Raw genomic sequence first — 11831 nt, 5'->3', positions numbered from 1 at the left:
AAATGCCACTCTACTTAAAAAAATTGCAGTTTCCTGCCCGTTTGGTATTTGCTATGAAATAAATAAATCCAAAGGACAAACCCTTCGTGTATGCATGTCATGTTACTGCTTTTGTAATGATTTTGATTATTAACGCATTAAATTAGTGCAATATTTTTTTTTTTTTTTTTAATTTTTAAATTTATTTTTCTTTATCCAACATATATTCGTAAATAAAATTTTGAATGCATATAAAATCAAAAGGGGTAGCGAAGCGCACCGGGTTCAGCTAGTATAATATAATATAATATAATATAATATAATATATTATATTATATAATATATATAATATAATATATTATATAATATTATATAATATAATATAATATAGTATAATATAATACAATATAATATAATATAATAATATAATATAATATAATATAATATAATATAATATAATATAATATAATATAATATAATATAATATAATATAATATAATATAATATAATATAATATAATATAATATAATATAATATAATATAATATAATATAATATAATATAATAATATAATATAATATAATATAATATAATATAATATAATATAATATAATATAATATAATATAATATAATATAATATAATATAATATAATATAATATAATATAATATAATATAATATAATATAATATAATATAATATAATATAATATAATATAATATAATATAATATAATATAATATAATATAATATATCTTTCGGATTGATCAAAGTCTGATAGTATACAGACTGAACCGTTTTATTTTATTTTTAATATTAGTTTAATATTAGTTACAGCAATAGATTAAAATGCTAAAAGTTATTGCCATATTTCTCACTGTTTGGTTTGTTAATACACAATCAACAGGAGAACCAATGAAGTTTAATGCTCCTAATTTTCTCAACAAGTTTTTCAATATTTCTTATCTTTTTTTTTAATTAAAATTCATGAGCATTGCACTTTTCAAAAGCATTTTCTGTTGGCAACATTAATAAAATACCTAATTTATAATCAGCAATAATTGGAAATATTTCAGGTTCAATGCAGCTATAAAATGCATAGATTAATACTTTTGCATTTCATAGAAACTTGTTATTAAATAAATAAAAAAAATGCTTATCTATACACATCTGTTATATTTAAAGCAAAATAAACAATGTTGCAATACAATTCTGACATTGAAATCCTAGAATGTCACACGACCAAAAAAGAAATATTCCAGACTTAAACAATCAAGTTGAAATATAGCTCAAATCGAAATTGTCAGATGTCACATTCTCAAACACTTTGAATTACAGTTAGGAACGATTATAAAAAAGATTGACTTCCTTAATACCTTTAGATTGTTGATGATTCCTCTAAAGTGGATATGTCCCGCTTATATCATACATTCATACGATACCCATTGTTCAGATTTTATGTGGATACCCATTGTTCAGAATTTATATGAAAACTTATCATTTATATGGAAACTATTCAAACATTTTTTTAATTCCTGATATATTCAGCAAACAACCCAAACTGGTTTAGTGACAATTTACATGCAAAACACCAATATTTGCAGCAGAAACCCTTCCCCGAAAATATGGCAGGCTATCTAGCTGACAGCGGCTTATAAACATTACGGAAATGTTATAAAGTTAAATGTTTTTGTTTGTGTTATGGCTAAAAATGCAAAACCAAAAAAAAACAAAATCAGGTTTCAACTTCATATTGGAGTTTCTTGTTTTGGCTTTGTATTTGTTGTTTATTTACAACCGGCCGTTAGTTTGAGGAGTGGTTAAGGTTCTACATGCACGACATGCACATAGTCGAGCTAACCTTGATTTATGACATATAAAACTAAATGTCGGACAGAATGTCTGTTGGTATAAAAAAAGAATTAAGTTTACATAACAGGGAATTCAATAAGAATATGAATGTTAAAAAAGCACCTATGTTTGTGCGGACCAAACTTTAAATACCCTCCACCATATGGAAAGAACTTGATAATTTAAAAAAAAAAATGTCGTTTTTAACCGTTATATCGGGGCAGTACCAAGTCATTTTTTGTCATTGGTTGTAGTACCTATTGCGAACTTTAAATACGAAATTTAAAACAATTCCGGTAAATAATGTCTCCAAAATCACCAAAATGCCGAATATTGGAAGTTACCGTAATATGGGGGCTTTACGAAAACGTGAACCGATATGACCCCTTTACGAACTTAATAGGGGAATATTATAAACTCAGCCATTTAGCCACAGGGGGGAAAACAGCTGCCTTACCGAAATTACGGTCTTAGAACTTAGCTCTCTTTGAACCAAATCCGTTTCAGGAAATTTGGATTCGATCTAGGTCTATCCGTCCCTCTGTCTGGCTGGTTGGTGCGCACGATAACTCTCAAAGAGAGTTCTGATTTGTTTCAAATTTAGTACATCGTAATATTATTATCAAACTGTAGTATCCATTACGAACTTCAAATATAAAATTTGAAAAAATTCCGGTGAATAACGTCGCTAAAATCATCGAAATATCGTATATCGGGAGGTTCCGATAAGTGTGGCCTTCACAAAGAAGTAGACTTGCACAGACAATTTTCTGCCATAGGGTGTAGTATCCATTACGAACTTCATATACCAATTCCGGTGAATAATACCGCTTAAATCACCAAAATACCGAAAAAAGGGAGGTACCATTATATGGGGGCTATACCAAAACGTGGGCCTAAATGACCCATTTTCAATACCAAAAGTCCTGCCGACATACATTTGACAAAATTGTTATCGACCTACTTCATTTCGTTCGGAAGCTAGAGTGATTTCAACAGACGGACGGACATCGTTAAATCGACATAGAATTTTATGCTGATCAAGAATATATATACTTTGTGTGGTCTAAAATATATATTTCGAGGTGTTACAAATGGAATGACAAACATAATATACCCTCCCTGGAGGGTATGAAAATGATGTTATAGAAAGGGAAAAGATCATCCGCTAATGCTAATATTTGCAACATTGTAAAAATGTGGAATATCGGTCCACTCCGTTTGGTACATCTCCCGCAAAGGGCTAAATTGTCTTCAAATTCTGCAAATCTACCAGCTGTAGGTCTGATATGTATATTGTGTGGATCGGACCCCTCTTTTTGGCACCTCCCCACAAGGGATCAACAATTTAAATACCTATAACATTCACAAAATTCAAAATGAACATTCGATTCATTTCAAACTTGGAACATCCCAATTTTCTACCAACATAAAATCTTGTGCGAACATGGCTTAGATCGGACCACTCCTTTAGATGCGTCCCCACAAAGAGTCAAAGTTTTGAATAATCCCAAGACTAAAAAAATATAAAAATAATAGTCCGATTAACTTCAAATTTGCCATATTTCAATTCTTTCTACCAACTCCAGGTCTGATATGTGTATTGTGTAGATAGGGCTGCTCCTTCTGGAACCTCCACACAAAGAGAAACATTTCGAACACTTATAACTGTCACAAAATGGAAAATGAACATTCGATTCTTTTCAAATTTGGCACATCACAATAGTTTTACCAACAAAGACCTTGAGATGATAGAGATCGCATCACTTCTGGTACCTCGCCCACAACTGGTAAAAATGTTGGTATAATTACTCTGAAAATTGGCACATCCCAGCAGAAAATCTTATGTGAATATGGGATTTATTCGCCCACTCTTTGTGATACCTCCTCCAAAGGGGATAACAAGCAGGATCATAACATGCGAAACAAGTCAGTAATTTGTTTAAAACTTTGTGTGTCTCAAAAAGCAAAAAATGTCGGAAATAGCATCAAATTTTAGAATAAGTTTAGATTTGTGCGAATTGGTCACCTTTGGCACGAATCATGGCCTTCAATCGTCCAATGAGACCGTCACACCTTGCCCGAGTGTTGCTCTGCGGTATTTTGCCCATTCCTGGCGAATGCTTGAGGCGATAGACACTTTCCAGAATATTTTCGCGATAATATTCGGCATTTATTCTGATGCTAAGGTACGACCATTGGCTGTTATGGCGGCCCACACCATCACCATGGCCGGCGCTTGAGTTCTGGTGGCCAACCAAAGGTGCACATTTTCAGCTGACCCCTTTGGCAAATAAACACGATCATTTTGTTTGTTTACATACTGCTGGACAACGAATGTTTTTTCATCGGAGAATACCAAATGCGGCAGTTCACCACTTTCGGCCAAGCGAAGCAACTCTTTTGCTCTTTCGAGTCTATTTTCTTTATGTTGCGGTGTAAGTTCTTGCACTTTTTTGAAATTTCAATGGCTCAACCCCGAGCTCATTTTTCAAAATTTGCGGAATGGAATATTGCCATATGTTTTCGGCCACTGTGACGCGGGTTTCGATCAAGTCACTGCTTTACTTTTCGAACCATGTCTGCTGTTTTCTTCCATCCACTTCCTAGACGTTGGGCTACACTACCAGTATCACGGTAACGAGCGATGGTACGAGACACAAAGGATTTATTCACATTTAAATGCTGGAGTGCTCTAACGATTTTAACAGCTGTCGGATGAGTGGCTTTGAAATTATAGCAGGCTGAAGTTGATTGCAATTTTTTCATCTCAAACTGTATGTGGTACACCACCCCCCCAATCCCCTTTCCTCCACGGCTTTTTCAAAAGAAATGTTTACACACGTATCTCATACAAAGTGAAGGAAGTGGTCGATATAGATGGAAATTGACAATATTGGGCCCACTTTTTCGGTACCTCCTCTATAAAGGGTCAACCTTTTGAATAATCATAAAACATTTTAATAAATGTCTCTTTCAGGGTGAGGGTTTACATCTTTCGCCGAAACCGACTGATACTTTTTTTATCTGTTTTCTTTTAATAAGTTATCCAGCTCACACCGCTCCCAAATATTTTCCATTTTTATAACGATCTTTAACATTCCAGACCATAAACAATTGTATTCTATGATCTTCTGTACATAATCTCTACATCCGTTTTTGGGGTAACAGTAAAATTGTCAAAACGCGCAAGCCAAATCTGCGAACCATGCCAAAAAGTCTACTAGTTCTTGGCCCTTAAAACTGGTATTCAACAATTTTCGAAGAAGACATTAAAAATGAGAACTACGAAACGTTGTTTGTCGCAAAGAACACAAAACAATTGTGATTTTATTAAGCTACCAACAAAAAGAGAATAGGCATCTAAAGGCTAAGGTTCATCGAGGTTTGACTTTTCTTCTTGGGAAAGAAAAGCAACAATACAAAGGAAGGCAACAACAACTTTTAATTTCAAAAAAATATATATTATCATTATTATTATTAAGATGATAAGAACTTTCAAGAACAAGACAAAATGAAAAAAAAATATTTTAAAATTGTTCTGAATGATAGAGAGAGAAATATACGACGTAAAAATTTAAATAGAGGAATAGTATGATGCTCTGAAATTTCATATACTCAACAAAGACGACTACAAAGATACTATCACCGTAATCAGTGTGATAAGACAACAATAACTTCTCATAATAACACTTGTATCTTTGGGATGTAAGCCTTACAGCTGTAAGGCAAGTGTGTGTTCTCTGTGACAAAGAGAGGTAAAGAGCGAGAGAGAGAAAGAGAGGAGAAATATAGTAATAGCAGAGAACATTTTATACATTCTGTTGCATTAAAAGAATAGAGGAATAAAGATGTTGTTGAAGAGGGGAGGAAAACAAAACACAAGTAAGCAATTTCATTTAAAGAGATTTGGGGGATGAGGCCATGATATTTTAAATTGAGAATATTATTTTTATATTGTAATAAATTATGAAAGACACCCGAAAATGCAAGTGCACGGACGGACGCTCTCACACAAACGCCCAGTAAAATTATTACTTCGAACAAGTGGTCTACACTTTGCCGATGAGGCATAGTATTATAATCCGGGTCGAATAGATTGCACCCTACACAATAATGTTAAAATGTTAGGAAACAATTCTCAATCGCATTTAACACCTAGGTGAATAAGATATTGTAATTCGTTGGACTAAGTAGAGGGTAGTGGCAAGTTTCCTAACCGAAAGAAGCTCTAAGATGAAACTGGCACAATATATAAAGTAACTTCAGGCAGAATTAAATATAAGGGCATATTTTACATGGGAAATTTGTATTCCTAAGGCAGATTGGGTTTATACATGGCATATCTTGGGACTTCCAAACTCTGGTCGATTACAGCCACAATACAGTTTAAATCATAACAACAGAGGTATTTTCCATATTTTTTGCCATATTTTTACTCTGTCCTCTCCTACCTTTATCTACAATGCCTTTGACTATGATTACAGAAGAGTTCTATAAGCGAGACTTTGTCCGCATTTATTAAACATCAGAATCTACCAGAATTAAAACCAGTAAAGAAAGTATTAAAGTCGGGCCGGGCTTTATGATACCCTACACCACTTTGCTAATTTAGTAGAGCTCCGCATAACAATTAAAATTTAAAGATTTTATGGGAGAACGCAATCACAAACTCCATGATTATAATTTGAATTTAAAGTTCAAAGGACTAAATATGCCGAAGCATTTGTATCTTTTGAATTCGGACTTGTATTGCCCATTTGGTGCACAATTAATTTGAAATCGGATAAAGATATATATGGGAGCTATATCCAAATCGAAACTGATTTCAATAAAATTTGGCAAAGATATTTGCGACCTGTATTTCATATATTTTCCTGAATATCGTCGTTACGGAGTGTATACTACAGCTGTGGGTTACAAATATAACAAATCGGATGAACAGTATGTATAGCTATATCTGAACCGATCTTCACCAAAGTTGACATACTAGTTTCTAGACTCAAGTACCAATTTCTAAGTGTCAAATTCCATCCCATTTGGACGAATATTAGATGTTTGGTGCACAATAAAAGGTAATTCGGACGAAGTTATATATGGGAGCTATATCCAAATCTGAACCGATCTCGATAAAATTTAGCAAATGTATTTCTGAGCTGTATTTGATATATTTCCCCAAATATTTTTGTTACAGGGTGCATATTACGGCTGCGGAGGACAAAAATAACAAATCGGATGAACAATATATATGGGAGCTATAGCTATATCTGAACCGATTTCGATTAAATTTGGCATACTTATTTTCAGGCCTAATTTGGTTGTATGTGCGAAATTCCATACTATTCGGGCTGACATTACACGTTTGCTGCACAATTGAAAGCAATTCGGAGGAAGATATATATGAGAGCTATATCTAAATTTTGAAATTTCAATAGAGTTCGTCCTTGGGCCAAACAAATGTTTTGTGCAAAATTTCATCTGGATAGGGTAATAAATGCGAACTGTACTTTGTTTACAAAAAAGGACAGACGGAGGGAGGGACGGACATGCCTAAATCGACTCAGAATGTAATTCTATGCAGATCGTCAAAAGGAACTATGGGTCTATTTCGTTTCCTTTTGCCTGTTACAAACAAATGCACAAAGACATAATACCCTGACCACCTTGTGGTGTAGGGTATAAATACTTATCGAAATAGTATGGCTTATGTCTGTAAGACTATAATCATCAAAAATACCGAAAAAATCATCAAAATACCGAAAATCGCGAGGTACCGTTATATGGGGCTATACCAAAACATGGACCCATACATACAATGTTTCGCCACCGGAGTTAGAACCCATTATGACCAACAAATATCAATTTTTAGACAAATCCGTGAAAAAAAAATTGGAATGAGGTTTGAAAGTAAGTTCTGTATATGAAGGTGGACATATGGAGGTGGTTTCAGAAATCTGTACCATAATTGTACGAAAAATACGAAATGGTACTATATTTGGTATTGGGTGAAGGAACACAATTACAATTCTGAAATTGGATATTTACCTTGCGGGTGGTATCTGCGTTTGAGATTTGGCGGTGGTTTTGAAAGGCGTCAGTTTGGAAAATGGTACTAAATTTAGTAATGGAGAGAAGGGATAGGTCTGGAATACTAAAATTTGATTTTGTGTCTTTGTTTATATATGGAATTGAGATTTGGAGGTGGTTTTGGAAATCTGTACAATAATTATTCGGAAAGTACTAAATTAGGTATTGTGCGAAGAAATAGAGCTGAAATCCTCAAATTTGATATTGAGTTCACTGTTGGTTTTTAGGGTTAAAATATTTGGAGACCTTAAAACGGTTTTGGATAGAAAAATGAATGTGGATCCGTTGTGCAATTGTGTTTCATAAATATCATCCTCGTAAACTTTAATCTGAAAGTTTTGTAGACTTTTTCGTGTAAAAGGTAAAATTTGCCATTATTCTTCCCGAAAAAGGAAAAACTTGAATAATATCCTGCATACGATTTTTTTGTCATAACCTATAGTGACCATTACGAACTTCAAATACGAAATTTGTTACAATCACCGTGATTAATAAAATCATGAAAATATGGAGTATTGTGAGGTACCGTCATATGGAGGCCATACGAAAACATGGAACTGCATACAATTTTTTGCCATAAGTTGTAGAACCCATTAAGATCTTTCAATACGAATTTTGAAACGATTACGGAGAAAAATGTTGCTGAAATCGTCAAAATACCGCATATCGTTATATGGGGGCTATACGAAGACTTGGACCTGCATATAAAAATGTTTGTCATAGGCTGTAGTCCCATTACGAACTTCAAATACGAAATTCAATAAATAATGTCGCTAAAATCATGAAAATACCGAATATCGGGAGGTACCGTTATGTGGGGGATATACGAAAACGTGAACCGACATGGGCCATTTGCTAACTTAACCTGCCTACAGGTAAACTATGCATGTATGCAAACTTTTAGCCTTCTATCTCAATTCGTTCGATAGATAGCGTGATTACAATAGACGGACGGACAGACAGAAAGACGGACATCGCAAGATCGTCTTAGAATTTTACGCTGATCCAGAATGTATATACTTTGTAGGGTATATTATGGATATACCGATGAGTTACAAACGGAATGACAAAGTTAATATACCCTCCATAGAATGATGGAGGGTATAAAAAGGCTTAACACGAACTCTTGGAATGAATCTTAAAAAAAGTGAAAGGAGCATCGGGCACTTGCTAGTTTTGCGATAAACTGGGTCCACAATATCGAACCGTGTATATAACCCTTGTTGAAAAGGTCTGTTCAAAAGCTCTCAATGACACCTAAATTACATTGATTCAGTGGAACCTGGTCAATCCGGACTTTTGGGTCCAATATCTGGGAACCTAGGCCAGTCTCCCCTAATAAGGGGAAATCTACCTCAGTAAAAAAATTAAAATATCTGACATTTTCTACTAAACTCTTCATATCATAATTGTAAAAAATACAAAAACAACAAACAAACAACAAAAATTATCATCAAGTAAAGTCATGAGGCCTTTCAAGGCAGCTAGCCAGCCAACCATTTATACGATGATGATAAAGTCAATTTTAATGAAAGAAAACTAAATCGGAGTTTTAACTACAATGAAATGATGAGTTCAAAATCCATCGACAAATTGTAAAGTCACTTCCCTAATGCGTAGAATTTTGTTGTTGTTTTAGTTTTGGTATGGGAAAAGAATGTAGGTTAAAATTTCTTTGGAAAATTTTACCTGTTTTTCCTGTGTGTGTGTGATGATGCGGCAATTCTACTGTTTTCCTTTGGAGAATAATGATTTTGGATTTTTGTTACAACTTTTTTTTCAGAGAATTTTTGTTTTCTTGCACTGTAACAAACACACACTTTTATCTTTCTTTGATGGAAATTATTATTTTTACTTTCCTTGATTAATGGGAATTTTTCCTTTTTATTTTATTGGATTTTTTCGTGATATTATTTATTGATATTTTCTTTGGGTATTATTTTGAAAATTAAATATTTTTATTTTCGTTGTTGTTTTGATTTGCTCTTTCGTTTCGTTTCTATTTTGGAAATTATTTGTTTTTGTTTTTCACACTTTGCTATTTGACGTTTGACGTTTGCCGTTTTTGCGAACGGTTGAGGGGTGAGTGGGTGGTTGGCGCAGAAGTTTACTTACAGCAGTACCACCCCACTTGCTGACGATAAGACAAAACAATAACAAACGACTGACGGATAAGCAAAACTCAGTGATTTTCCCAATTTGTATTGGGGTTTTCTTTACCAAGAAGGTTTTTTATTTCTTGGTTTACTATTTTTTCGAAAAGGAGGGTTAAAACTGAATTTTTCGCTTTTCACATCGACATACTATGTATTTTCTTGCCGCCCCTTTGGCTAACGAATTGCCTTGACAGCAAATACGCGCAATCGAACTAACGAACGTTACACAGCTCGGGCTGTAAAAAATTGCGAAGCAAAAAAAAAAAACAAAAAGGAACACCGAAAATTTCGTCAATGCAAAAATTAGAATTTTTCCCTTAATTTTCGTCTCACTATCTCTCTCTCTCTCTCTCCCACTCTTTTGGTAGATTTTACGCTCTCGCGCACAAAAACAAACGTTGTTTAGCGGTGAAACTTAAGCCAAATGACAATCTCACATAACACAATTAACACTGAACAGATTTCATATAAATCAATTTTAATTCAATCCGCAACAACAATAATAACATTTAACACCATTTAAATTTTAGTTATTATTGTCTGATTCTTTTTTCTTTCTCAGTATTCCAATTCACATTGGGGGCCCAAGCACTTTGGCCCAACAAAACACACACCAAAACTAAATTCAATCGAATCGCAACGAACGACGAATGTACGAATGTTTTGGGGGAAAAAACAACGCGCACAACACACAAAAAAACTCGTGACAGCCGTAACCGTCTTCCTCTGTCTACAAAGTTTCGTGGTGAACTGTTTGTTGGCTGGGTAGAGCAGCAGCAGCTAACTCAGCGGTCAGATAGCAAAGCAAACACACAGCCAGCCAGCACAATATCGGGTAGAGCGCCAACGAAACTGCAACAACAACCACAGCGGAATTGACAAGCAAAGTCAGCAGCGGTGTTCCACCGCTCAGGAGTATCAACAAAATATTGTTTTATTTGATTTTTGTTGTCTTTGCTTTGTTGTGTTTAGTTGCGATGAACAAGCCATAAGCAACGTCGTGAGTTTTTGTTTAAATTTTTGTGTTGTTATTATTTTCCATTTTTTTACTTAATCACACATTCCGTTCGCATTTTATACTAAAATTTAGTGTTGAACTCTTACAGGTTTTCTTGCGGTTAGTTGTTGTTGGTGGAGAGCTAAAGAGAAAGAGAGAGCATTGGCTTTTCTTTAGCACGCTTCAATTTTGTTGACAGGCGGCAGGCAAGGAGCCAGCCACTCAATCAACCACCCAACGCTCCAGAATCCGCTAAACGACAATATTGTTGTCAATCGCCAAGGCAGCTCATCTCGTTTTGTTCTTGTTCTTCTTCTTTGCACAAGTATAACGGTATTATTGGTGTCTCATTGATTTGCCATTGATAATTCAGCCAGCTCACCCAGTCAAACAAGAGTCAATTTCCAAACATCTATTGTTGTTGTTGTCTTTCTTGTAAATTACCGAAGTAGAGGGTACTTCAATTTTAAGTGAGTAAAAGTAACAACGAAGAGAGTTACGTTTTGGAGAAGAGAACTCACAAACAAATTGTCCCCATTTGGTCTTCATCACTCTTGCTCATATTTCTCTCACTAATGCTCTCGCTCTCTCTCTAATATTCCAATTGACTTTCCTAACATGCCATGCACATCCATAATAGTAAACAGAATTTTTGGAGGGGGGAAGCCAAAACAATCACTAGGCAACATTGCTATGCATTTTGATTAGTTGAAGGCAATCACAGTGGGTGAAGTAATGCTAGCTGAGGTTCGAAAACTCTCATG

General features: G+C 34.2%; 1 protein-coding gene across 1 annotated transcript in view; it reads right to left on the bottom strand.

The window, feature by feature from the left end:
- LOC101899300 (uncharacterized) overlaps positions 1–11314 on the bottom strand; it is a 506597-nt gene extending 495283 nt beyond the window's left edge. Inside the window, exon 1 of the mRNA XM_059131456.1 lies at positions 9604–11314. The gene's annotated coding sequence lies outside the window, so the exon portion shown is untranslated. The remainder of the gene's footprint in view (positions 1–9603) is intronic.
- Between the last annotated feature and the right edge of the window lie 517 nt (positions 11315–11831).

Source organism: Musca domestica, unplaced genomic scaffold (assembly GCF_030504385.1).
Source record: "Musca domestica strain aabys unplaced genomic scaffold, Musca_domestica.polishedcontigs.V.1.1 89, whole genome shotgun sequence".
In the NCBI taxonomy this organism is placed as follows: Eukaryota; Metazoa; Arthropoda; class Insecta; order Diptera; family Muscidae; genus Musca; species Musca domestica.
This window is presented reverse-complemented; position numbering and strand designations above follow the sequence as displayed.